This window comes from Xenopus tropicalis, chromosome 3, assembly GCF_000004195.4.
Source record: "Xenopus tropicalis strain Nigerian chromosome 3, UCB_Xtro_10.0, whole genome shotgun sequence".
NCBI lineage: Eukaryota > Metazoa > Chordata > Amphibia > Anura > Pipidae > Xenopus > Xenopus tropicalis.
Window position 1 is genome coordinate 3,673,068 of NC_030679.2, and position 27,933 is coordinate 3,701,000.

Sequence of the window (27,933 nt, forward strand, 5' to 3'; positions counted from 1 at the left end):
GGCAGGACTGCTGCTTACAATGGGGGGGGGGGGGGATCAGATAGGATCTGTGCCACTGTGACAGAATGCTGTTATACAGATAGCTAGAATCTCAGCCATAAAGCAGGGCAGGACTGCTGCTTACAATGGGGGGATCAGATAGGATCTGTGCCACTGTGACAGAATGCTCTGTTATACAGATAGCTAGAATCTCAGCCATAAAGCAGGGCAGGACTGCTGCTTACAATGGGGGGGATCAGATAGGATCTGTGCCACTGTGACAGAATGCTCTGTTATACAGATAGCTAGAATCTCAGCCATAAAGCAGGGCAGGACTGCTGCAACATTATTCTATAACAAGAATTGGGTTAAATAAAGGCAGGAAAGTGGGGCAGTTAATCACAATTCAGCCTTTCATACCTTTCTACCCCCCCCCCCGTTGCTTCGTGTTGCCGTACACGTGAGGGGCTGCGCCGAGGGGTTTCGGTGCAGGGGAGAAGCTGCGCAATTGTGTTGTTGTTGGCTCGTTCCCTGAATTCACAGGTTAAATATTAGCAGTGGCACGGGGCAGCGTGTGCCTGAATATTAATATTTACAGTCTCTTCAATCATTTGAGCCACCAGTTAGAGTGCACTCTATGGCTCTCTTACGGGGACTCTGAGACGCTCAGTCATCTTTTGTTGTGGTGGCGCCCAGAGCAAAACAAGGGCCTCTCATTTATATAAAGTAGGGTTGTCCAACCTACGGACAGTTTGCTGTCTCCAGTCTCCAGTCCTACTGTCTCCATCTCTCCCTACTGTCTCCATCTTGCCCTACTGTCTCCATCTTGCCCTACTGTCTCCATCTTGTCCTACTGTCTCCATCTCTCCCTACTGTCTCCATCTTGTCCTACTGTCTCCATCTTGCCCTACTGTCTCCATCTTGTCCTACTGTCTCCATCTTGCCCTACTGTCTCCATCTAGCCCTACTGTCCCCATCTTGCCCTACTGTCTCCATCTTGCCCTACTGTCTCCATCTTGCCCTACTGTCTCCATCTTGCCCTACTGTCCCCATCTTGCCCTACTGTCTCCATCTTGCCCTACTGTCTCCATCTTGCCCTACTGTCTCCATCTTGCCCTACTGTCTCCATCTTGCCCTACTGTCTCCATCTTGCCCTACTGTCTCCATCTTGCCCTACTGTCCCCATCTTGCCCTACTGTCCCCATCTTGCCCTACTGTCCCCATCTTGCCCTACTGTCTCCATCTTGCCCTACTGTCCCCATCTTGCCCTACTGTCCCCATCTTGCCCTACTGTCTCCATCTTGCCCTACTGTCCCCATCTTGCCCTACTGTCTCCATCTTGCCCTACTGTCTCCATCTTGTCCTACTGTCTCCATCTTGCCCTACTGTCCCCATCTTGCCCTACTGTCTCCATCTTGCCCTACTGTCTCCATCTTGTCCTACTGTCTCCATCTTGCCCTACTGTCTCCATCTTGCCCTACTGTCCCCATCTTGCCCTACTGTCTCCATCTTGCCCTACTGTCCCCATCTTGCCCTACTGTCCCCATCTTGCCCTACTGTCTCCATCTTGCCCTACTGTCCCCATCTTGCCCTACTGTCCCCATCTTGCCCTACTGTCTCCATCTTGCCCTACTGTCTCCATCTTGCCCTACTGTCCCCATCTTGCCCTACTGTCTCCATCTTGCCCTACTGTCCCCATCTTGCCCTACTGTCTCCATCTTGCCCTACTGTCTCCATCTTGCCCTACTGTCTCCATCTTGCCCTACTGTCTCCATCTTGCCCTACTGTCCCCATCTTGCCCTACTGTCTCCATCTTGCCCTACAGTCTCCATCTTGCCCTACTGTCCCCATCTTGCCCTACTGTCTCCATCTTGTCCTACTGTCTCCATCTTGCCCTACTGTCTCCATCTTGCCCTACTGTCTCCATCTTGCCCTACTGTCTCCATCTTGCCCTACTGTCTCCATCTTGTCCTACTGTCTCCATCTTGCCCTACTGTCTCCATATTATACTAAATTTGCCATTTTGCCCTACTACCCCTTCTATTCCACATTCTTCCCACGTACAACTGCTGTTCTCACCCCTATTTGCAGATCCCCCCCAAATGGTAACTCTGTTTGAAGACCAGATCCATCTCAGTTTGACCCTATGGCCGGTGTATTTCAAGGGTAACAAACCCGCAGAAGTAATTTCTCTGTTAATAGTATAGTGTCTCCTCACACCGGCACCAGCCCAGCCCTATAGAAAGGAAGGCATATCCCTCAGAACCTGTTCCATAATAACTGCAGGAGATCTCTCTGAAGGCCAGTTTTGGGGTGCTCCTTAGCTGGAAACAAAGATATAGTTTGGGTGGGGTTGCCTGGGCTACCTTGCAGGACAAATGTATGGCTGAGGATGCTGGGAGTTGAAGTCCAAAGACAGGAGATCCACTGGCTTTTGTTCCTCTGTATATTTCCATGGATCGTGACATTTCTGCGCGTGCCGCCATCTCGGGCATCCTATGAATTATTCATCCCGGCGGCGGCTCCGTCTGACAGTTGCACAACACTCGCCGGGGGGGGGGGGTGTTCTCACATTTATTTCAGGAGAGATGGAGAAATATTTTTTCCTGCAGAAATTGGAGCTTTTCTTGTTTGCTGGACGTTGGCCACGAGCCGCCTGGCACGGAGCGAGCATTTATTATATATCCGCCCCCCCCCCATCCGTGTATCGGCAGCCGCTGAGCTCCATAACATCTCACTAGGCCGGGGTGTAGGATTTGGTATGGTTAGTCTGGAAACCACAGCTCCCACCTCAAACCCTCGGCCGGCTTAGAGCCGTCATGCCAGGATATGGGGGCAATTAGAATTCTTTATGGAGCCACATTTGTCTCTTGCTGCATGGGGATATCCTATTGGATGATGAATTTATATTGCCCCCTGAATTCCTCTCCGACTGGGGGGAACTGGATTACACAGCCCGCTTGTTCCGTTCCGGGCAATAGCGCTACAATCCATAATGGCGCCTTCAGCATGGAAAATTCCTATTATTTCTATGGAAACCATAATGTGTTTAAACTTATATTTATGGTCACTTCATGATCCAATTACAGATCCAGGTAGGGCCGACAAATATACAGTGAGACTGGCTTGGTTAGGTGGGTAGCCATTCTGGCCAGTAAAGGAGCAGTGCTGGCCTTGGGCAGGCAGAGCGTGTCTGTAGAGAAGCTCCTATTATTTTACCACCAGCATTATGGGAAATCTTGGCGTTATCAGTAATTTATTGTTAATCTAATGGTGAGGTAGGTTCATCTAATGGAGAGGTAGGTTCATCTAATGGAGAGGTAGGTTCATCTATTGGTGAGGTAGGTTCATCTAATGGTGAGGTAGGTTCATCTATTGGTAAAAAGTTCATCCAATGGTAACATATGTTCATCTAATAGCATGGTAGGGTTTGTGTATGGTGAGATAGGTTCTGTCTAATGGTGAGGTAGGTTCATCTAATAGTGGAAGGTTTATCTAATGGAGAAGTAGGTTCATCTAATGATGAGGTAGGTTTATCTATTGGTGAAAAGTTCATCTAGTGGTGAGGTAGGTTCATCTAATGGTGGAAGGTTTACCTAATGGAGAGGTAGGTTCATCTAGAGGTGAGGTAGGTTCATCTAGAGGTGAGGTAGGGTTTATCTAATGGTGAGGTAGGGTTTATCTAATGGTGAGGTAGGTTCATCTAATGGTGAGGTAGGGTTCATCTAATGGTGAGGTAGGGTTCATCTAGTGGTGAGGTAGGTTCTGTCTAATGGTGAGGTAGGGTTTATCTAATGGTGAGGTAGGTTCTGTCTAATGGTGAGGTAGGGTTTATCTAATGGTGAGGTAGGGTTTATCTAATGGTGAGGTAGGTTCTGTCTAATGGTGAGGTAGGGTTTATCTAATGGTGAGGTAGGGTTTATCTAATGGTGAGGTAGGTTCATCTAATGGTGAGGTAGGGTTTATCTAATGGTGAGGTAGGGTTTATCTAATGGTGAGGTAGGTTCATCTAATGGTGAGGTAGGTTCATCTAATGGTGAGGTAGGGTTCATCTAATGGTGAGGTAGGGTTCATCTAGTGGTGAGGTAGGTTCTGTCTAATGGTGAGGTAGGGTTCATCTAATGGTGAGGTAGGGTTCATCTAATGGTGAGGTAGGTTCATCTAATGGTGAGGTAGGTTCATCTAATGGTGAGGTAGGGTTCATCTAATGGTGAGGTAGGGTTCATCTAATGGTGAGGTAGGGTTCATCTAATGGTGAGGTAGGGTTCATCTAATGGTGAGGTAGGGTTCATCTAATGGTGAGGTAGGGTTCATCTAATGGTGAGGTAGGGTTCATCTAATGGTGAGGTAGGTTCATCTAATGGTGAGGTAGGGTTCATCTAATGGTGAGGTAGGGTTCATCTAATGGTGAGGTAGGGTTCATCTAATGGTGAGGTAGGGTTCATCTAATGGTGAGGTAGGTTCATCTAATGGTGAGGTAGGGTTCATCTAATGGTGAGGTAGGGTTCATCTAGTGGTGAGGTAGGTTCTGTCTAATGGTGAGGTAGGGTTTATCTAATGGTGAGGTAGGGTTTATCTAATGGTGAGGTAGGTTCTGTCTAATGGTGAGGTAGGTTCTGTCTAATGGTGAGGTAGGTTCTGTCTAATGGTGAGGTAGGGTTCATCTAGTGGTGAGGTAGGTTCTGTCTAATGGTGGAAGGTTCATCTAATAGTGATGTATATTCATCTGAAGGTGGTAGGTTAATCTAGAAAAGTTCTTTTTGCTTGTTATTTCAAGCACCGAAATCTGGAAATATAGAAATGTATTCGTATAACTGACCTTTATCTAGATATCTAGTAGCCATGTGTGGGGCGACCCCTAACCCGCCCGCTCCCAACCCTACCCGACCCACCCCCTCAGTGATGTCACAAAAGGGGCGGGGCAGGCATGGGCCTATAAATTCAAAAGACGCAAAGTCAGCAGTGTTAGGTCGCGGGTGGGAAGAGCTCAATCCGAACCCGCCTGTGGCCCACGAATGATGTGCCGAGGTCAGCCCGGACCCGTTGTATATATTATATACCGACCCAAACAAATACTAGGAAATGGGGTCTTAACAGTTTTTAATTGTGTGTATTTTTATTTGTAAAATAAATTCATTAAAAAAAATTAAAAAATTCATAATAAAATTAAAAATATATATACACACATTTGCAGTATATATACAGTTATGGGAGCTGTTACCCAGAATGCTCAGTACCTGGGGTTCAAGGTTGCTAAAAAAAAAATCACTGAAATATGGAATAAACCCAATAGGAAGGTTTTGGCTCCAAATATTTTTTTTTTTTATAAAAATTGACTTATTTTATTAAATTGGATCCTGTGGGCCTTTGTGAAATTTGTAGTGTTCTGGATAATGGGTTTCTGGATGACGGATCTCATACCTGTGTGCATGCATAGTTATAAATGCGTATCTAGATTTCATTTTCATTCCCGACGTCTCAAGAGAATTCCATGAATTTCCTTAGTCGCTATTTATCGTTATTTTTCCCTGAAACCGAATGAAAACGTAGAATAATGCCGAGCCAGGATGTAAATAGTCGTGTCCTGCTCCGTGTCCTGCAGCGCCCGAAGTGTTAATAAATGGCAGCTCGGGGCTTGGGTGCGGTCAGGAAAGAGTTCCGTCAAGTTAAAAAAAAAAAAAAAATTCCAAAACTGCAAATCTCAGCACATTTTATTCTTGTTTGGAAATGTTTTTTTTTTTTTAATTGTTATTTATTATCTTTTCTGATGTTTTTATTTTATTCCTCCAGTGTTTTAGTTGCTCAGTGTATTCTGGGAAAATCTTCTGCAGTTTTATTTCCTTTACTTTTTTATTATTTATTTATTTTTTTTAAATGATTCAAAAATATATTTCTAATTTTTTTTTTAATTCCTCGAGCGTTTTAGTTGCTCAGTGTATTCTGGGAAAATCTTCTGCAGTTTTATTTCCTTTACTTTTTTATTATTTATTTATTTTTTTTAAATGATTCAAAAATATATTTCTAATTTTTTTTTTAATTCCTCGAGCGTTTTAGTTGCTCAGTGTATTCTGGGAAAATCTTCTGCAGTTTTATTTCCTTTACTTTTTTTTTTTTTTTTTTTTTTTAAATGATTCAAAAATATATTTCTAATTTTTTTTTTATTCCTCCAGTGTTTTAGTTGCTCAGTGTATTCTGGGAAAATCTCCTGCAGTTTTATTTCCTTTACTTTTTTATTATTTTTCTTTTTTTTTTTTAAATGATTCAAAAATATATTTCTAATTTTTTTTTTAATTCCTCGAGCGTTTTAGTTGCTCAGTGTATTCTGGGAAAATCTTCTGCAGTTTTATTTCCTTTACTTTTTTATTATTTTTTTTATTTTTTTTAAATGATTCAAAAATATATTTCTAATTTTTTTTTTTTATTCCTCCAGTGTTTTAGTTTCTCAGTGTATTCTGGGAAAATCTCCTGCAATTTATTTCCTTTTTTATTATTTTTCTTTTGTTTTTTTTTTAAAAATGATTCAAAAATATATTTCTAATTTTTTTTTTTTATTCCTCCAGTGTTTTAGTTGCTCAGTGTATTCTGGGAAAATCTCCTGCAGTTTTATTTCCTTTACTTTTTATTATTTTTCTTTTGTTTTCTTCCACTTTTTTATAAAAATGTTTCAAAATTATATTTCTGTTTTTTTTTTTATCGTTTTTGTATTTTATTACATTTTATGTATTTTATTTTTGGTTATTTTCACTCGGCAGCGGTTCTGGGGAAAAAGATATTCCCACGTAGGAATGATTATTCATAAAGCATAAGAATGGGTAAAATCCTGCTCGGGTTTGGGGGGGTTCTGAGAAAAATCGTTTTTTTTGGAAAATTCGTTAATTTAGCGGCGTGTCGGGCGTGGAATAAAGGGGAAGCAAAGTAAATTGGGGAGACAAATGCAAGTGAGGAATGGGGACATTTGCAATGGAAGAAGCAATCTCCAGCAGTGCTAGCCATAGGGATATATAGGAGTTAACCCTCGATGGCCAGGAAGGCAGAAGGAGCACGGAGCTGAGGCTGAGCGCTTATAGGGTTAAGCTGTTTTGTGAGTCTGTACAATAAGTTAGCCTCAGAATGTGCCAGAAGCTGTATAATGAGGGACTTAGTCACAGTTTGGATGCGGCGATGGGAGAAAACAGAGCGATCGCTGTGGATTAAGATTTCAAGGGTTATTCCAACGCGCGCGGAGCTGCCAAACCTGCAACTGCTGCCCCAGACATTGACTGCTCTGTTCTACCCCGTCCCTTTGTCAGCCTGCTCTACCAGCGCTCATTCTCTCTTCCCTACAGGGTCTTCTGCTTCTTAAAAAATTAACTCCGCGAATGCCACTCTTACTCTACTTCTAAAACAATATATATATATTTTTTAACCATTTCCTGTTCACGTCTGGCTTACAGTTCTGCTTTCGGTTTTGAAAGGATCAGTCGTGTTGTGATTTTCCTGCTTTTATTTCAGCATTAGATTTTGATTCTGAATATTTTTTTGTTTTTTTTTACTACAAAGAAAAAATTTTAAATTTTGGATTTTATTTTTTTTATAATAGCAGAATAATAATAAAGTAAATATTTTGATACATGTCCAATTTCTTTGTTTCAGGCATATATAAAAAAAATCAATAAAACATTAATTAAACCCAATAAGATTATTTTGCAACCAATAAGGATTCATTATGTCTTAGTTGGGATCAAGTACAGGTACTGTTTTATTATTACAGAGAAAAGGGAATCATTTAACCATTAAATAAACCCAATAGGGCTGTTCTGCCCCAATAAGGGGTAATTATATCTTAGTTGGGATCAAGTACAGGTACTGTTTTATTATTACAGAGAAAAGGGAATCATTTAACCATGAAATAAACCCAATAGGGCTGTTCTGCCCCAATAAGGGGTAATTATATCTTAGTTGGGATCAAGTACAGGTACTGTTTTATTATTACAGAGAAAAGGGAATCATTTAACCATGAAATAAACCCAATAGGGCTGTTCTGCCCCCAATAAGGGGTAATTATATCTTAGTTGGGATCAAGTACAGGTACTGTTTTATTATTACAGAGAAAAGGGAATCATTTAACCATGAAATAAACCCAATAGGGCTGTTCTGCCCCCAATAAGGGGTAATTATATCTTAGTTGGGATCAAGTACAGGTACTGTTTTATTATTGCAGAGAAAAAGGAAATCAGTTTTAAAAATCTGAATTATTTGATTAAAATGGAGTCAATGGGAGACAAGCTTTCCGTAATTCGGAGCTTTCTGGATATCGGGTTTCCGTATAACAGATCCCATACCTGTACCATCATAAACAGAGGTTTTTATGATATATTAAAAAAAAAACACCGTAAATGCATTTTATTTTCTAATACGTTATACGTGTAGATAAAATACATTTACCCAGAGATTTACAGAGATTTTTTACCATTTCACATCAGTCACAGCGCCACGGAGCTTACAATCAGATTCACCCCCTACACCCACTTGGGTCATTCCATTCACCAGCCTGTCTGCTTCTAAAATCAGAATTTATGCACCAAACAGAGCCAATCCAGTCGTAGCAAATGAAAATATATTTATCCAAAAATGTCGGGAGCGATTTCATTTAAAGAACAGAAAAAAATTGGATTTTTGTTCCTATTTGGTGTTAAACATTAAGGGACAGATTTATCAAAATACGAGATGAGAGTTTATTGGAAGTGTATTTATTAAATGATGAACTCTTTCACCCCTTGATAAATACACTTGTAAAAATCCCATAGGCTTGAATAGAAATTTTCTGTGGTAAATTCTAATCTCACATTTTGATAAATCTGCCCCTAAAAGTACTTTATTTATTACGAACGTTCAATGAGAGTTTGAAAAATCATTTTATTAAGATAAATCGTCTTAAATATCACCTGTTTCAATGGAACTACGGTCAAATAACAAAAAAAAAATGGATTTGGGTCACACAAAAATGATATTTAGTATTGTTTTTTAATTATATTTCATCTTTCAATGACATTTAAAATTAAAAAGTTGGCAAGAACATAATATTTATCAAATAAAAAAATTGTGGAAAAAATGCAGAGTATTAATAGTTAAAAAATATAATATTGTTTATGTTTTTTGTTTTGTTTTTTAATAAATATCTAACTTATTACTCGAGTCGGATGCGGAATTCACAGCCTATCATTTTCAGTTATTAAACATATTTTCAAATTTATAAATCCCTTTTTTAACCCACGACACCCAACCTACGATAGTTGTTTTATTCTGCCAGAAATACTAAAGGAGATTATAATCATTTCTTTTATAAATATTTAGTTTATTGAAATCGAGTGAAACTGGGATTTTTTTTTTCACCTAAATTCCAAACTATTCAGTAAATTTAAAAATTCAATAAACAGCCAAATATTAAATAATAAATAATGGAAGACAAATTATTAGGACGTAAAAATATCAGATATAATGCAAAATTTGTATTTATTTATTTTAGGTTACTTATTAAATACGTTATTTTTCTTTTTAAATACCATAAAATCTGCGGGTTTTTTTTTTATGAATTCTGTTGATTTCAAAAAAGCATTCTCTAATTCTGCATTTATAAATATCACTAAATGTCATTTCTATTTGGTAATAGAAACCAAACAGATCTGATCGATATACTAAGGGGCAGATTTATCAAAATGTGAGTTTGGAGCTCAATGCAGAAAAACTCACCCACGTTCTTTTCATTTCTATGGGATTTTTAGAAGCGTATTTATCATTGGGTGTAAGTTAGAACTCATCATTTGATAAATATGCTTCTAAAAATCCCATAGAAATGAAAAGAACGTGGGTGTTAATGTATTTATGAGCTTTACACCCACATTTTGATAAATCTGCCCCACACGAGGCGAAAGTGTAATATTTCTATTATTAATTAAATATTTGCTACTATTGTGCCAATTTGTTGCACAACTAAATTCCACATTGTGTGATCAGCGTCGTTACTGAAACTGCTCGACTATAAAAAAAAAAACCCAAAAACATTTTACCAAATATTAACCACTTAATTGGATCATTTAGATATTAAATACTTTGATGAATCAGAATTAAATTCAAAGTAAAAGCTCGTTAATTGCATTGAAGCCGCGGCCAATTACACCGGTGGATTTTTTTTATTTGTTTTATAGGCTGAGGTGTGAACCTAATTATAAAAAATTAATACATTTGGATGAAAATATCTATTGTTTATTAACATTGGAGAAATCTATATCAATCAAGGTGAACTTTTCAAAAACTTTTTTAAAAAAAATATATAAATTGTAAAAAAAAAAAAGGTTTCTAAATCAGTTAATGATATCCAACTATATATATTTATATATCATTTCATATATTTCAATACCTGCCCATAGTATAGGCTTTATCTTTTTAACCCTTGCATGGAAGACTAATATTCTGTAATTAGTACAATACAGAAATAGGCTAAACTTGCCTATAGAAAATCGCAGGGGTTTTTTTTTCCCCCTTTTTTGTGCTTAATTTTTTTTTTTTTTTTAAATAATTACCCTGTGTCTGTTTTAAAAATATATTGTGCAACATATTTAATTGTTGTTTATGCTTCTGTATGATGTGTGTGTTTTTCCATCATTACATTATATACATTACATGTACCCAGTAAGTAATTAGAAGTTAATTTTGAAAATAAGGATTTACCTAATTATTATTTTTTTTTTATTTTTAAAATCGTATTCATTTTTTAAAAATTATTTTCAAATTGTAGAAATATCATCTCGAAAGCTTGCAATTTTTATCGCTTAACCCTGAATTTTCTGCAGTTTTTCAATGGTTAACACGGCACAACACCTTCCTACCATAGAAACAGATCAGAGATTTTTTTTCCAAATAACTTTTTTCTCACTTTGGATGGTTCTCCCTCACAGAACTAGACGGATAAATAGTCAAACACTCACCAACATCTATTCTTGCCAAGGACTCGGGTATAAAGAAACATAAAAAGATGCAATTACGGAACCCAGTGATCAGAAAAAGAATAAAAAATAAAGCTCGGTGCCCAAGACGACCCAAACCACGTTGATCTTTTTTTTTTTTTAACCCTTTATTGACCATCTCACGTTATAATGGAATACAGATTTTACCAATAGGAAAGACTGATACCTGTTGGAAGATCATTTATATTGTCAAAAAAGGCGGGTTGAATAGCTACTGATGGAAGTGACCCTGGCCTGAATGCCTACTTGGCTCTTAAGCATCACCGGGGCAGGGACAGAAGTACATTAATGATTAAATACTCTCTATAAAGTATTGCAGGATCTGCCGGCACTAGATTAACCCTTTTTAGTGCGGGCCACACCCTCCCTCCACGAAACAAACAAGAATCCCGGAACCTACAGTCGGTACAATGAGATTGTATGAGCGGTGGCACGTAAAGGGTTAATAAAGAATCCTAATAATATTATTACAAAGATGGGATTTTATATATTGAATGCTTTGGACCTGGAGTTTTTTTTTCTTTTTAAGATAAGGCGTCTTTCTAAAATAAAGGGCCACCGTATCCTATCTGGTAAATTCTACAATTCTACAATGACCATGAACTTATGTCGGCTTATTTTGTATGAGGATTTTTTTTTTAATTATTATTATTACAGGTATAGGACCTGTTATCCAGAATGCTTGGGACCTTGGGGTTTCTGGGTAAGGGATCTTTCTGTAATTTGGATCTCCATGACTTAAACCGAATAAACCCAATAGCCTTGTTTTTCCCCCAATAAGAGGTAATTATATCTTAGTTGGGATCAAGTACAGGTACTGTTTTATTATTACAGAGAAAAGGGAATCATTTAACCATTAAATAAACCCAATAGGGCTGTTCTGCCCCAATAAGGGGTAATTATATCTTAGTTGGGATCAAGTACAGGTACTGTTTTATTATTACAGAGAAAAGGGAATCATTTAACCATGAAATAAACCCAATAGGGCTGTTCTGCCCCCAATAAGGGGTAATTATATCTTAGTTGGGATCAAGTACAGGTACTGTTTTATTATTACAGAGAAAAGGGAATCATTTAACCATTAAATAAACCCAATAGGGCTGTTCTGCCCCAATAAGGGGTAATTATATCTTAGTTGGGATCAAGTACTGGTACTGTTTTATTATTACAGAGAAAAGGGAATCATTTAACCATTAAATAAACCCAATAGGGCTGTTCTGCCCCCAATAAGGGGTAATTATATCTTAGTTGGGATCAAGTACAGGTACTGTTTTATTATTACAGAGAAAAGGGAATCATTTAACCATTAAATAAACCCAATAGGGCTGTTCTGCCCCAATAAGGGGTAATTATATCTTAGTTGGGATCAAGTACAGGTACTGTTTTATTATTACAGAGAAAAGGGAATCATTTAACCATGAAATAAACCCAATAGGGCTGTTCTGCCCCAATAAGGGGTAATTATATCTTAGTTGGGATCAAGTACAGGTACTGTTTTATTATTACAGAGAAAAGGGAATCATTTAACCATTAAATAAACCCAATAGGGCTGTTCTGCCCCAATAAGGGGTAATTATATCTTAGTTGGGATCAAGTACAGGTACTGTTTTATTATTACAGAGAAAAGGGAATCATTTAACCATTAAATAAACCCAATAGGGCTGTTCTGCCCCAATAAGGGGTAATTATATCTTAGTTGGGATCAAGTACAGGTACTGTTTTATTATTACAGAGAAAAGGGAAATCATTTTCAAAAATTAGAATTATTTGCTTATAATGGAGTCTATGGCAGATGGAACTTTCTGCATAATGGGTTCCCGGATAAGGGATCCCATACCTGTATTTTTCTTTACCATTATTATTTTACAAAGGGAGGAAAACTTAAAAAAAAAATTGGGAACTGTCCCCTTAACCGGAACATTATGGGACATGGGAAATTCTCCTATTTTAGAGCTGTCCAGATAATAGTTCCCATGCCTATAAAAATTATATATATTAAGCAAGGCATTCAATTTAATATTAATGAAGTTTGGATGTTTTTTGTTTTTTTCCACATTCAAATAATATTAATAAAGTTTGGATGTTTTTTTCCACATTCAAATAATATTAATAAAGTTTGGATGTTTTTTGTTTTTTTCCACATTCAAATAATATTAATAAAGTTTGGATGTTTTTTGTTTTTTTCACATTCAATTTAATATTAATAAAGTTTGGATGTTTTTTGTTTTTTTCACATTCAATTTAATATTAATGAAGTTTGGATGTTTTTTTCACATTCAAATAATATTAATGAAGTTTGGATGTTTTTTGTTTTTTTCACATTCAAATAATATTAATGAAGTTTGGATGTTTTTTTCACATTCAAATAATATTAATGAAGTTTGGATGTTTTTTGTTTTTTTTTACATTCAAATAATATTAATTAAGTTTGGATGTTTTTTGTTTTTTTTCACATTCAAATAATATTAATGAAGTTTTGATGTTTTTTTGTTTTTTTCACATCCAAATAATATTAATGAAGTTTGGATGTTTTTTGTTTTTTTTCACATCCAAATAATATTAATGAAGTTTGGATGTTTTTTTGTTTTTTTCACATCCAAATAATATTAATGAAGTTTGGATGTTTTTTGTTTTTTTCACATCCAAATAATATTAATGAAGTTTGGATGTTTTTTGTTTTTTTTCACATCCAAATAATATTAATGAAGTTTGGATGTTTTTTTGTTTTTTTCACATTCAATTTAATATTAATGAAGTTTGGATGTTTTTTGTTTTTTTCACATTCAATTTAATATTAATGAAGTTTGGATGTTTTTTTGTTTTTTTCACATTCAATTTAATATTAATGAAGTTTGGATGTTTTTTGTTTTTTTCACATTCAATTTAATATTAATGAAGTTTGGATGTTTTTTGTTTTTTTCACATTCACATATTAAACATTTTTCAAAATGTTTACATTTCTTACTTTATATTGCAAAGGGGAGAATTTTTAGATAATATTTTTTAAAGATCCCCTATTCTATGTATTGAGGCTCTATAGGGAGCTGTGTCGGTGTAAGGCCGGCGCCTAACGTTCCAAGTGATGTTTTGCCACTTGTTGGAATCCCGTCCCTGGGGGAATAACCTTCCTAATCCTCTTTACTTAATGTATTGCTGATCTTTACTTAGGGAAAATAAACAGAGGCGGCTGCCGACAAAGGGAGGTCAGACTTTCCCAGTTACTCTCTGACCTCCGGGTCGTGGCCTTTGTTCCCTTCTCAATAGGAGCCGCTCTCAAAGGGATATGGGCAAATAGGCAACTAATTTAGGCACGTGCCTTGGGAATCGCAGGGTATCGGGTTTAATGAAGCAGAAAACCTCTCTTTTTTTCATGCCGAAAACTTGAAAAAAATTTGAAAAAAAAAGAAAAAAGTTTACGTTTTCCATTATTATTCCAGAAATTTGTGCACAAATTCTCTTCAAAAAAAGATTTGATCATTTTTAAATTCCATGTAGAACATTCTCTCCCCCATTTTGCATAGTAATGTCGGCCAATCGTATGCTTCTAAATTACTCAACTTGTCTCTTCGTCAAGGGGCAAATCTGACCTTGTCGTCGTCGTCGCCCCGACGTCGTTGTGATGAGAAACCTGCGGGTTACAAAATACCCAGTGTTAGCGGGATCCTTATGTATGTGAAGACTTTCATTAGCCACTTGGCCTCCATAAAACAAATACAGGAATAGGACCCCTTATCCAGAGTGCTCGGGACCAAGGGTATTCTGTATAAGGGGTCTTTCCGTAATTTGGATCTCTATACCTTACGTCTACTAAAAAAATCTATAAAATTTTAATTAAACCCAATAGGGCTTTTCTGCCCCAATAAGGGGTAATTATATCTTAGTTGGGATCAAGTACAGGTACTGTTTTATTATTACAGAGAAAAGGGAATCATTTAACCATGAAATAAACCCAATAGGGCTGTTCTGCCCCAATAAGGGGTAATTATATCTTAGTTGGGATCAAGTACAGGTACTGTTTTATTATTACAGAGAAAAGGGAATCATTTAACCATGAAATAAACCCAATAGGGCTGTTCTGCCCCAATAAGGGGTAATTATATCTTAGTTGGGATCAAGTACAGGTACTGTTTTATTATTACAGAGAAAAGGGAATCATTTAACCATTAAATAAACCCAATAGGGCTGTTCTGCCCCAATAAGGGGTAATTATATCTTAGTTGGGATCAAGTACAGGTACTGTTTTATTATTACAGAGAAAAGGGAATCATTTAACCATTAAATAAACCCAATATGGCTGTTCTGTCCCAATAAGGGGTAATTATATCTTAGTTGGGATCAAGTACAGGTACTGTTTTATTATTACAGAGAAAAGGGAATCATTTAACCGTTAAATAAACCCAATAGGGCTGTTCTGCCCCAATAAGGGGTAATTATATCCTAGTTGGGATCAAGTACAGGTACTGTTTTATTCCGGCATTCCGTCCTTCGGAGCTTTCTGGATAATGGGTTTTCGGATGAGGGATCCCATACTTGTATATCTTTTTGTAAATCTTTCATTATTCATGGGCTGTCGGGGGGTAGCATTAATTGCTGAGTAACGAACCTCCTTATGGATACATAGGATACAATATCGGCAGCTCGCTGGCTTCAACACTTGAGTTGGTGGTGTTTTTGGAATGAGAGGTTTAACCTGGTGGTAATTTTCACTTCTGTACCCCTAAATTTGTGTATCGCTCCCCCAACCTTATTTCAATTTCTCTTACTTGGTTATATAGACTATAACTATAGTTTCCATCATTGTAGCCTTCTCTCTTCCTCCCTGAGATGTCTCAGCCTCCCGACAGACCTTCTGGGAAGGGAAACTCTTCCTACCACCTACGACATGGCCCCTATCAGCCACCGTCTGCTCGTTCGGAGCAATAGGTATAATGGCAGCCAAGTACTAGAGGAAGGCTGATGTTTCTTTTAAAGCCCTGGAAACCAGGGAACCTGGTCGCCGGGTTATTCTATGGGCCTGGTCCTTAGGAGCAGATAAGGATGTAGATGGAGGCGCATTTGAATGGACCAATAAAAGCAGGAGGACATTTTCTAGCAAGAAGGCATCCAAAGATGGAGTTCAGTCATTTTGATTTAGATATATGTGGACCATCGGGACCACTTTGCTCTATTAAGAGCAATATATGGGCTACTCAGTAGCCCCCCCTTGAGTGGTCGTCCTAATGAGTCTGTTTAATGGGCCAGTCAGGGACAGGGGGCGATTGTTGGGTATTTGCAACCTATCGGATAGTGATAGGGAGTGGGCGGGACCTAACTGGAAGGAGAAAGTGCAAACACCAACCGCTCACTTATTAACGTTAACAAAACATCGTCGAGAAGAGAGAATGTGTACATGGGATCATCATGAAAGCACCACGGAGCAGAAACAACATTTAATTACTCTTATAATTACACCAGGAGCCGGAACTGCCCTTGGGTTTAGGAGAACAACAAAGTACCAAGAAGGAGACCCATGTACAGACAAGAAGGGGTTCCGTGTTCCAGTTCTATGCATATAGGGAACCCAAGGTCCCACACACACACACACAGGGAAACCATACCAACTCCATGCAGATAGCTTTAGGAAGGGGTTCCGTGTTCCAGTTCTATGCATATAGGGAACCCAAGGTCCCACACACACAGGGAAACCATACCAACTCCATGCAGATAGCTTTAAGAAGGGGTTCCGTGTTTCAGTTCTATGCATATAGGGAACCCAAGGTCCCACACACACACACACAGGGAAACCATACCAACTCCATGCAGATAGCTTTAGGAAGGGGGTTCCGTGTTCCAGTTCTATGCATATAGGGAACCCAAGGTCCCACACACACACACAGGGAAACCATACCAACTCCATGCAGATAGCTTTAAGAAGGGGTTCCAGTTCTATGCATATAGGGAACCCAAGGTCCCACACACACACAGGGAAACCATACCAACTCCATGCAGATAGCTTTAAGAAGGGGTTCCGTGTTCCAGTTCTATGCATATAGGGAACCCGAGGTCCCACACACACACAGGGAAACCATACCAACTCCATGCAGATAGCTTTAAGAAGGTGTTCCGTGTTCCAGTTCTATGCATATAGGGAACCCAAGGTCCCACACACACACAGGGAAACCATACCAACTCCATGCATAGTGCCCTGGGCATAATGGAACCCAAGGCCCAAAGGGGTAGATATGAATTATGATGACCTGGTCATAACTGGACACCAAGTCATTGATGATCGTAGTATTTACTGTGTTTTATAACTTGCCATCTCCTTTGGCCTCATTATGGTTTTATAATAATTGACCACCCAAATTGGCCCACATCATGGGTAACTGAGGACATTAATATACTATTTATTGTCTGTCTAGACAAGGAGAGCCCAGTATCCAGTAGCAGAGAAGACTTTACATTCAATTAACTGGGATTGGGCTCGTACCACGTTTAAGAAGATTTTACAGTGGAAATCGATCAAATAGAACAAAAGAGCTTGGTGTTTGTTGGACAAGCAGTTGACTGGGGGGGGGGGCAGGATCTCTCACGAAAGCCGAAAACTAGGTCACTAAGAAATTCTTTTGAAACCCAACCGTGAAATGTTCAAACTGGCAAGGGCCACGCTGGGCCTGAAAACAAGTTCCTTGAGAAGGCGGCTGATAAAACTCAAACACCAGGGGGGACACAACAAAAGGAGGCACCCCGTAAAATCCTGTGGTTACCCTAATAAAATAGCGGCAGTTTCCGCCCATCTGCGAAGGCGTCGTAAATCCGTCCGTCCCTGTTGTGCTCCGTGTGAAAGAGCCCTGAGAAACGAGGACTCAGCCCAGACCTTGGGTTCCCTATCCCTTGTGTGGCCCTATCCAGGCTTAAGGACTCAGCCCAGACCTTGGGTTCCCTATCCCTTGTGTGACCCTATCCAGGCTTAAGGACTCAGCCCAGACCTTGGTTTCCCTATCCCTTGTGTGGCCCTATCCAGGCTTAAGGACTTAACCAGACCTTGGGTTCCCTATGCCTTGTGTGGCCTTATCCAGGCCTAAGGACTTAGCCCAGACCTTGGGTTCCCTATCCCTTGTGTGGCCCTATCCAGGCCTAAGGACTTAACCAGACCTTGGGTTCCCTATCCCTTGTGTGGCCCTATCCAGGCTTAAGGACTTAACCAGACCTTGGGTTCCCTATCCCTTGTGTGGCCCTATCCAGGCTTAAGGACTTAACCAGACCTTGGGTTCCCTATCCCTTGTGTGGCCCTATCCAGGCTTAAGGACTCAGCCCAGACCTTGGTTTCCCTATCCCTTGTGTGGCCCTATCCAGGCTTAAGGACTTAACCAGACCTTTGATTCTTGGACTTCAGAAGTCCGATTCTTCATAATTAAAAAAAGTCTTGCTCAAAACTGAAAACATCTATTTCTCCTCGAGTGATAATTATTCCGAACCTTCTCGTCAGCGTGAAACCTCGGGTTCCAGCTTGTTCCCACCCCACCGGAAGCCCTCGCTGAGCTCTTGAGGTTCTTGGCCTCGGAGCTGAACCTCCAAATGAATTTTCCAACACAACTGTTTTGGGCTCCAACCTACACGTTGGCATTACTCAACACAAACTACAAAACTGCCCCCAATTGATGAAGTTTATTACAAACCCCAACCAAATCCCAACGTGTCGTCTTCTCATTGGTGGTGGAACAACTTCTACCAAATCCCTCTGCGATTTCTGGATTTTATTGAAAAGTTTTGCCCTTTTCAGCTCATTCTTTTAAAGTCTAAAGTGAAATTCAGAACGTACCTTAAATCTATTTTTTTTTTTTAATTGTACTTTTAGAAAAGAGGAGGGGCTAATTTGTCACCTGTTCAACAAACATCCAATCTCTTTCCATAGCAACTCACTTGGTTTCATCATAATATGTCGAAATCATCACTATAATATTTTCTTTGCCCATTGGGTAAATATAAACTATACACTGGGGTTCAGCAAGTCAGGCCAATTCTAAACAACAAAAATTGGACATAATACTACTAACTGCCAGAATATAATAGGAGAACATTCATCAAAATGTCAACTTCTGTGTTTATATAAAGGCCCAAACTGGGAGGTCCAAAACTCAAGTGGCTACCAAACTTGGGGGCTGCCCCCCAATGTTTCTATATATCTGTAACCTTGTTATGGGCTAAGGGGGCCCAGCCTGAAGGCCAGTTAGGGGGGGATTTGGGGTGAGTGCTTATTTGTGCCCTGGGTACCCCTGGAACTATAGCGGGGTGACTGTTACCCCAATGTTTCTATATATCTGTAACCTTGTTATGGGCTAAGGGGGCCCAGCCTGAAGGCCAGTTAGGGGGGGATTTGGGGTGAGGGCTTATTTGTGCCCTGGGTACCCCTGGAACTATAGCGGGGTGACTGTTACCCCAATGTTTCTATATATCTGTAACCTTGTTATGGGCTAAGGGGGCCCAGCCTGAAGGCCAGTTAGGGGGGGATTTGGGGTGAGTGCTTATTTGTGCCCTGGGTACCCCTGGAACTATAGCGGGGTGACTGTTACCCCAATGTTTCTATATATCTGTAACCTTGTTATGGGCTAAGGGGGCCCAGCCTGAAGGCCAGTTAGGGGGGGATTTGGGGTGAGTGGGTATTTGTGCCCTGGGTACCCCTGGAACTATAGCGGGGTGACTGTTACCCCAATGTTTCTATATATCTGTAACCTTGTTATGGGCTAAGGGGGCCCAGCCTGAAGGCCAGTTAGGGGGGATTTGGGGTGAGTGCTTATTTGTGCCCTGGGTACCCCTGGAACTATAGCGGGGTGACTGTTACCCCAATGTTTCTATATATCTGTAACCTTGTTATGGGCTAAGGGGGCCCAGCCTGAAGGCCAGTTAGGGGGGGGATTTGGGGTGAGTGCTTATTTGTGCCCTGGAACTATAGCGGGGTGACTGTTACCCCAATGTTTCTATATATCTGTAACCTCATTATGAGCTAAGGGGGAACTTAGCAAAGGTTTAACCCCCGAGGGGGGGCTTTTCCCTACAGCTGGGACTGGAATATCAGCATTTTTTCACTTTATAAACCCCTCTCTAGTTAATGTACATAAAGTCGATACCTAGACCTGCCCGATATACTATGAGCATTCATCAGTCCTTTCCCTGTTTCCAACCAAGTAAAACACTTTCACCCCCTTCTCAGGAACGGCTTCAAAGCCTGGGATTTGTCGCTCAGACCGGCAGCCGAGGGGTTAATAATAAGGCTCAAAGACGAGTTTAGAGATTCGGCTCAATCGATGGACTGGGGGTTTATTTGTTTATTTGGCTTTCAGAGATCATAGAAGCGCGAGGGGCTTTGAAGCTCCCCTTGATACAATAGCGCAGTCAGAGTGCGAGCTCCGCGTCTCACTGTGCATCCCTTGTGCGGCGGCTTTGGGGCAACCTGAGCCCCCGACACGACGGAGAAACCCTTTCTGTTCTGATCCCCCGTTTCCTTTCCTAGATATTTGCCAAAAAAAATGTAAAAAAAGCAGGAATTTGACTAATTTTAGCTTCGGCCTCCACCCTGCAAGTGTCGGGCTCCCTGATTGGCCGAGGCAACGGTAATGTTCCAAAATGGTTTCATTCTGGATTAGAAAATAAAAGCCTTGTGATTGGGCCAAGCTCCGTATTAACGCCGCGGGGGGTTTAATTACCGAGTGGTGGAAGAGGAGGAAGAAAGGAAAGTGAGGCCCAAAATGGTGGGAAATGGGCAAATCCAAAAATATGGAATTTGAAAAATAATATCTGGAAAAGGAAAATTCTGCCTTCATGATTCTGTATTGGGGGGCGGGGGGCGGGGGGGGGGGGGGTTCCGCTCCTGAATAACCTCAGGATTATTATTATTTGATAATATTAAGGTCGGCTTTTATAAATCCTTATAGAAGTGTATCTTCACCAATGGGGTTGGGGGGGGGATCTCTATGAAAACTGAATCTGACCTCTATAAGGGTCTCGGAGACTCCGGGGCAGGTTGAGCAAAATGTCCGTTTGGAGCTTGAATACAGGTATGGGATCCATCATCCGGAAACCCGTTATCCAGAATTACGGGAAGGCCATCCCCCATAGACTCCACTATAAGTAAATCATTCTAATTTCTAAAAATGATTCCCTTTTCTCTGTAATAATAAAACAGTACCTGTACTTGATCCCAACTAAGATATAATTACCCCTTATTGGGGCAGAACAGCCCTATTGGGTTTATTTCATGGTTAAATGATTCCCTTTTCTCTGTAATAATAAAACAGTACCTGTACTTGATCCCAACTAAGATATAATTACCCCTTATTGGGGCAGAACAGCCCTATTGGGTTTATTTCATGGTTAAATGATTCCCTTTTCTCTGTAATAATAAAACAGTACCTGTACTTGATCCCAACTAAGATATAATTACCCCTTATTGGGGCAGAACAGCCCTATTGGGTTTATTTCATGGTTAAATGATTCCCTTTTCTCTGTAATAATAAAACAGTACCTGTACTTGATCCCAACTAAGATATAATTACCCCTTATTGGGGGCAGAACAGCCCTATTGGGTTTATTTCATGGTTAAATGATTCCCTTTTCTCTGTAATAATAAAACAGTACCTGTACTTGATCCCAACTAAGATATAATTACCCCTTATTGGGGGCAGAACAGCCCTATTGGGTTTATTTCATGGTTAAATGATTCCCTTTTCTCTGTAATAATAAAACAGTACCTGTACTTGATCCCAACTAAGATATAATTACCCCTTATTGGGGGCAGAACAGCCCTATTGGGTTTATTTAATGGTTAAATGATTCCCTTTTCTCTGTAATAATAAAACAGTACCTGTACTTGATCCCAACTAAGATATAATTACCCCTTATTGGGGCAGAACAGCCCTATTGGGTTTATTTAATGGTTAAATGATTCCCTTTTCTCTGTAATAATAAAACAGTACCTGTACTTGATCCCAACTAAGATATAATTACCCCTTATTGGGGCAGAACAGCCCTATTGGGTTAATTTCATGGTTAAATGATTCCCTTTTCTCTGTAATAATAAAACAGTACCTGTACTTGATCCCAACTAAGATATAATTGCCCCTTATTGGGGGCAGAACAGCCCTATTGGGTTTATTTCATGGTTAAATGATTCCCTTTTCTCTGTAATAATAAAACAGTACCTGTACTTGATCCCAACTAAGATATAATTACCCCTTATTGGGGGCAGAACAGCCCTATTGGGTTTATTTAATGGTTAAATGATTCCCTTTTCTCTGTAATAATAAAACAGTACCTGTACTTGATCCCAACTAAGATATAATTACCCCTTATTGGGGCAGAACAGCCCTATTGGGTTTATTTAATGTTTTATTGATTTTTTAGTAGACTTAAGGTATGGAGATCTAAATTACGGAATACCCTTGGTCCCGAGCATTCTGGATAACGGGTCCTATACCTGTATATATATCCCTTTGGGCCTCTCCAGCTACAAATAAACAGCAAACAAACCCCCCCGGACCCCCAACTAATGACTGAATACAATACCGGCTGCTGATTTCCCATTGTCTATAGAAATAATTTGGAAACTTTTTGGCCCTCTCCACCAATAAGGTTTTTTGTTTTGTTTTTTACACCAATATTTCCAAATGGCCCCCCCGCCAGTATCAAAAAGGTATCGTTTCTAATTTTTGCAGGGGCTTTAATAGGGTTAAATAGAAAAATAATATCTGGATTGTGATTCAATATTAAATATTAGGGGATCTGATGGAGCTTTCTGTCTCTCTAACCCCCCCACCCGACCCAAATGGGGTATTGGACCTCTGTCTCTCTAACCCCCCCACCCGACCCAAATGGGGTATTGGACCTCTGTCTCTCTAACCCCCCCACCCGACCCAAATGGGGTATTGGACCTCTGTCTCTCTAACCCCCCAACCCAAATGGGGTATTGGACCCCTGTCTCTCTGACCCCCCCACCCCGACCCAAATGGGGTATTGGACCTCTGTCTCTCTAACCCCCCAACCCAAATGGGGTATTGGACCCCTGTCTCTCTGACCCCCCCACCCCGACCCAAATGGGGTATTGGACCTCTGTCTCTCTAACCCCCCCCACTCGACCCAAATGGGGTATTGGACCTCTGTTACCCGACCCAAATGGGGTATTGGACCTCTGTCTCTCTAACCCCCCCACCCCGACCCAAATGGGGTATTGGACCTCTGTCTCTCTAACCCCCCCACCCGACCCAAATGGGGTATTGGACCTCTGTCTCTCTAACCCCCCCACCCCGACCCAAATGGGGTATTGGACCTCTGTCTCTCTAACCCCCCCACCCGACCCAAATGGGGTATTGGACCTCTGTCTCTCTAACCCCCCCACCCCGACCCAAATGGGGTATTGGACCTCTGTCTCTCTAACCCCCCCACCCGACCCAAATGGGGTATTGGACCTCTGTCTCTCTAACCCCCCAACCCCGACCCAAATGGGGTATTGGACCTCTGTCTCTCTAACCCCCCCACCCCGATCCAAATGGGGTATTGGACCTCTGTCTCTCTAACCCCCCCACCCCGATCCAAATGGGGTATGGGACCTCTGTCTCTCTAACCCCCCCACCCGACCCAAATGGGGTATTGGACCTCTGTCTCTCTAACCCCCCCACCCGACCCAAGTGGTTTATTTGACCTCTGTCTCTCTAACCCCCAACGTGGGGTCTCTTCAGACCCAGCCGGGGCATCAGGGCGAGGAAGCTTTCCAGCCCCGGTGATAAAGGAGCCGACGGTAATGAGAGAAGGGGGCAATTAGCCACGAGTCGCCCCTAGTGGTTTGGGCAGAACGTGACGGAGGAGCAGGGCTTCTATTTTAAAGGGGAAGAAAAAAAAAAACTGTGTCTCGTCTGGTTTAATTTAAGAGGAGGCCTAATTACCCCCAGACAGGGCTGATGGGCCCGGGGGGCTCACATAATAATAATAATAGGCGGCAGCGTGAAGCCTTCTAAGGACAGGCAGCCGGGGGGGGGGGTCCCAGTATGAGCAGAAAATAGTTCCTACCGACGTTACTGAGCCCCCCCACATCCCGGGCATCAGGGGACATTGTTGTTGTTTTTTATCATTTTAGCTATTTTTTTCTTTTTTGGGCGACCCCCCCATGTCGCACATGGACAGACCAGTGCCTATATATATATATACAGGTATAGGACCCCTTATCCAGAATGCTCGGAACAAAGGGTATTCCAGTTAAGAGGTCTTTCTGTAATTTGGATCTCCATACCTTAAGTCTACTAAAAAATCAATAAAACATTAAATAAACCCAATAGGGCTGTTCTGCCCCAATAAGGGGTAATTATATCTTAGTTGGGATCAAGTACAGGTACTGTTTTATTATTACAGAGAAAAGGGAATCATTTAACCATGAAATAAACCCAATAGGGCTGTTCTGCCCCAATAAGGGGTAATTATATCTTAGTTGGGATCAAGTACAGGTACTGTTTTATTATTACAGAGAAAAGGGAATCATTTAACCATTAAATAAACCCAATAGGGCTGTTCTGCCCCCAATAAGGGGTAATTATATCTTAGTTGGGATCAAGTACAGGTACTGTTTTATTATTACAGAGAAAAGGGAATCATTTAACCATTAAATAAACCCAATAGGGCTGTTCTGCCCCCAATAAGGGGTAATTATATCTTAGTTGGGATCAAGTACTGGTACTGTTTTATTATTACAGAGAAAAGGGAATCATTTAACCATGAAATAAACCCAATAGGGCTGTTCTGCCCCAATAAGGGGTAATTATATCTTAGTTGGGATCAAGTACAGGTACTGTTTTATTATTACAGAGAAAAGGGAATCATTTAACCATTAAATAAACCCAATAGGGCTGTTCTGCCCCAATAAGGGGTAATTATATCTTAGTTGGGATCAAGTACAGGTACTGTTTTATTATTACAGAGAAAAGGGAATCATTTAACCATTAAATAAACCCAATAGGGCTGTTCTGCCCCCAATAAGGGGTAATTATATCTTAGTTGGGATCAAGTACAGGTACTGTTTTATTATTACAGAGAAAAGGGAATCATTTAACCATTAAATAAACCCAATAGGGCTGTTCTGCCCCAATAAGGGGTAATTATATCTTAGTTGGGATCAAGTACAGGTACTGTTTTATTATTACAGAGAAAAGGGAATCATTTAACCATGAAATAAACCCAATAGGGCTGTTCTGCCCCAATAAGGGGTAATTATATCTTAGTTGGGATCAAGTACAGGTACTGTTTTATTATTACAGAGAAAAGGGAATCATTTAACCATGAAATAAACCCAATAGGGCTGTTCTGCCCCAATAAGGGGTAATTATATCTTAGTTGGGATCAAGTACAGGTACTGTTTTATTATTACAGAGAAAAAAGAAATCAGTTTAAAAATTCTGAATTATTTGATTAAGATGGAGTCAATGGCAGACAGGCTTTCCGTAATTTGGAGCAGTCTGGATAACGGGCTTCCGGTTAAGGGATCCCATACCTGTATATATATATATATAATGGTTTATGGCGGACTCATCGCTGAAGAAACCAAGGTGCCTCTGTAGGCGTTTCATACGCACATCACAAGACAGAAAGCAGAGATTTGCCCCCCCAGTTCCTGCCCCCCCATGGGCAAATCATAGGCTCCCATAAAGTTCTCTGTATCGAGTCTCCCCTCTCGCTCTTCCTCTTTCTCTCTCTCTATTTTTTTTTTTTGCCTTCGAATTTACCAATGGAGTCGAAAGTATATATTTTTGATTACGGAAGAGCGGATTCGATTGGTGGAGAGAAATGGCGAGAGATGACGCAGCGGGACACTTGGACGGGTAGAAATGTAGAATTGGTGCCAAAGCAGCGATACCAAGAAATCCTGTTGCTACGAGAGAATTAGCTTGTCGAGGCCTAATTTGCCCCCCCCCCCCTCGCTATCTACTCTCTCCCATTTGGCCTACACCATCACGGCGACAAATGGGGGCAATGGAAGAGGGAAAATGGGGAGACAGGTTAGTAAGGGGAGGGGGCTATTACGATTGGAAGGTGGGGGGGGGCACAGCCATTGGGATACCACCAAGATAAGCAGGCATACAGCATATCAAGCAGCCATATTATATCACCAACGCTGCCGTTCACTCTTTTAAAGGGTTAAAAAAAAAATAAAAAAAAGAAAGTGAAGAACCCCACCTCGATTTGCAACGCTGCCGATGCCATGTCAGTATATAGAAACCTTCCGCTTTAACTCCTTGGCGGCAAAAAAATGGGGGGGGGGCAAACCCCCCCCCCCCAAAAAAAATCATCATAAAAATAAAATAAAATGAAAGAGCGGTCGCAGAGAACGGCTCGGAGGAGTTTTTTTTTTTTTGTCTTGCTGCTTCGGGAGAGCGAGCGGCGAGAGCGAGAGAAGGGGCGGAGGGGGCCGGGCGGGCGGGGGGGGGGGGGGGGCAAAGTTTGTTCTACTGAACTTCGCTGAGCAGCCCTTGGAACGGATCCCAAAAAGAGGCAGGATGTTTCACTTACATTAGACGTACAGTGATCCGCCGCAAATGGAAAAAAAAAAGGGGGGAAATAAAAAAAATTAAAAAGTTTTGGGGGGGGCGGAAGCCACCGAAACAACGCCGGGTGCCTACACGGCGAATGCAAAGGGTTAAATATCTTGAAATGATTTTTTTAGACTGGAAACTCTTCCTCGTGTCTCTTGAAAACAGTCGTTAGGGCGAGGGTTGTGGAAACGGCCAGGGGGGGGGGCAAAACGAGCCAAACGTGACTTCGAGCAGGAACGGCCGGGGGCTTCCTTTGGGGTTGGGGCAGGGGGAGGGCAGCACGGAGAGAGCAGAGAAAATGGAGGACACGCATTCTCCACCGCTCGCTGGAGCTCCAGCCCCGAACCCCTTAGCCCTGCTGCCCAGGCCGTGCAACCCCATCCACCGCCACCCCCTTTCCCTTCTTTCTTCCCCCCCCCCCCCAGATGCTCTCAGTCCAAATGTAATGGTAGGAGCAGCTGTTTTTTTCTTTCTGCCCCGGCAGTGGAGCTGTGCCGCTCAAATGCTTATCAGCTCTTGACTCTCTGCCAAGACAGAGTTGGAAAAAGGGCCGTGCGGCAGCAGCCTCCGCCGGGGACTTTTTTTTTTTTTTCTTTTTGCAGATGGTTCTAAAAAAGAAGGCTGGGGAGTTCCAGGGAGGAGGAGAGAAGGGTGTGTGTGTGTTTGGGGGGGTGGGTGCAGCGTTTGAGGGCACCCACTCATGGCGAAACAGTGTAGGGGAACCACTACGTGTCATTTGGGTGTTGACAAGGTGAGAGTATGTGACCTAGTGAAAAAATTGGGGTGCGTGGGAATGGGGGGGGGGGTGTAAATATCTGCTGCATCCACACTACAAAGTCACAAGCTTTTTTTTCTTCCGCGTGTCTTAATTTCTTTTTATAATGGCGGATTATCAGAACGCGATGCTGATTTTTAACCCCTCGTGTCCCTGCTCGCCAATCCCCCCCCCCCCCCCGCAAACTCCCATACGTGACCGGAAAAAAACCCACGAGTTAAAAAAAAAAAATCGCCCACGGTTGTCGACAGACCTTTGCGATTTTTGGTTTTATTGTTTTCGAAGAAACAAACAAAAAAATTGCCGCGGCGCCGCCTGACGTCGTCTTTTTTTTTCCCCGCAATTAAAAAATGGCGATTGGAAACGAGCGCTAATTAAAAAACAAAAAATTGGATTCTCTATGAATACACGAGTTTTTGTCGACGTTAGGTTGAGCCGGCAGATTTATGTTTTTTTGTCTATTTGTAGAAATACGTTTGAGAAAATAAATGTTTTTTATATAATTTCTCCAAGAGCCGGGGCAAATATTCAGGGTGAATTTTTGAATTTTTTGGATTTTTTTTTTTAAACATTGAGAGAGAAAAGAGAGTGCCATGGATGGGGGTCTCGCAGTACAGGAGAGACAGAG

The 27,933-nt window shown here is 41.0% G+C and overlaps 1 long non-coding RNA gene across 1 annotated transcript; it reads right to left on the reverse strand.

Annotated features, from left to right (window-relative positions):
- Nucleotides 1-13,244: 13,244 nt before the first annotated feature.
- Nucleotides 13,245-26,365, reverse strand: LOC116409672. Its single transcript, XR_004221897.1, has 2 exons — nt 26,175-26,365; nt 13,245-14,610 (listed from the first exon to the last, which is right to left on the reverse strand). It is a non-coding gene; the product is annotated as an uncharacterized LOC116409672 (long non-coding RNA).
- Nucleotides 26,366-27,933: the final 1,568 nt, after the last annotated feature.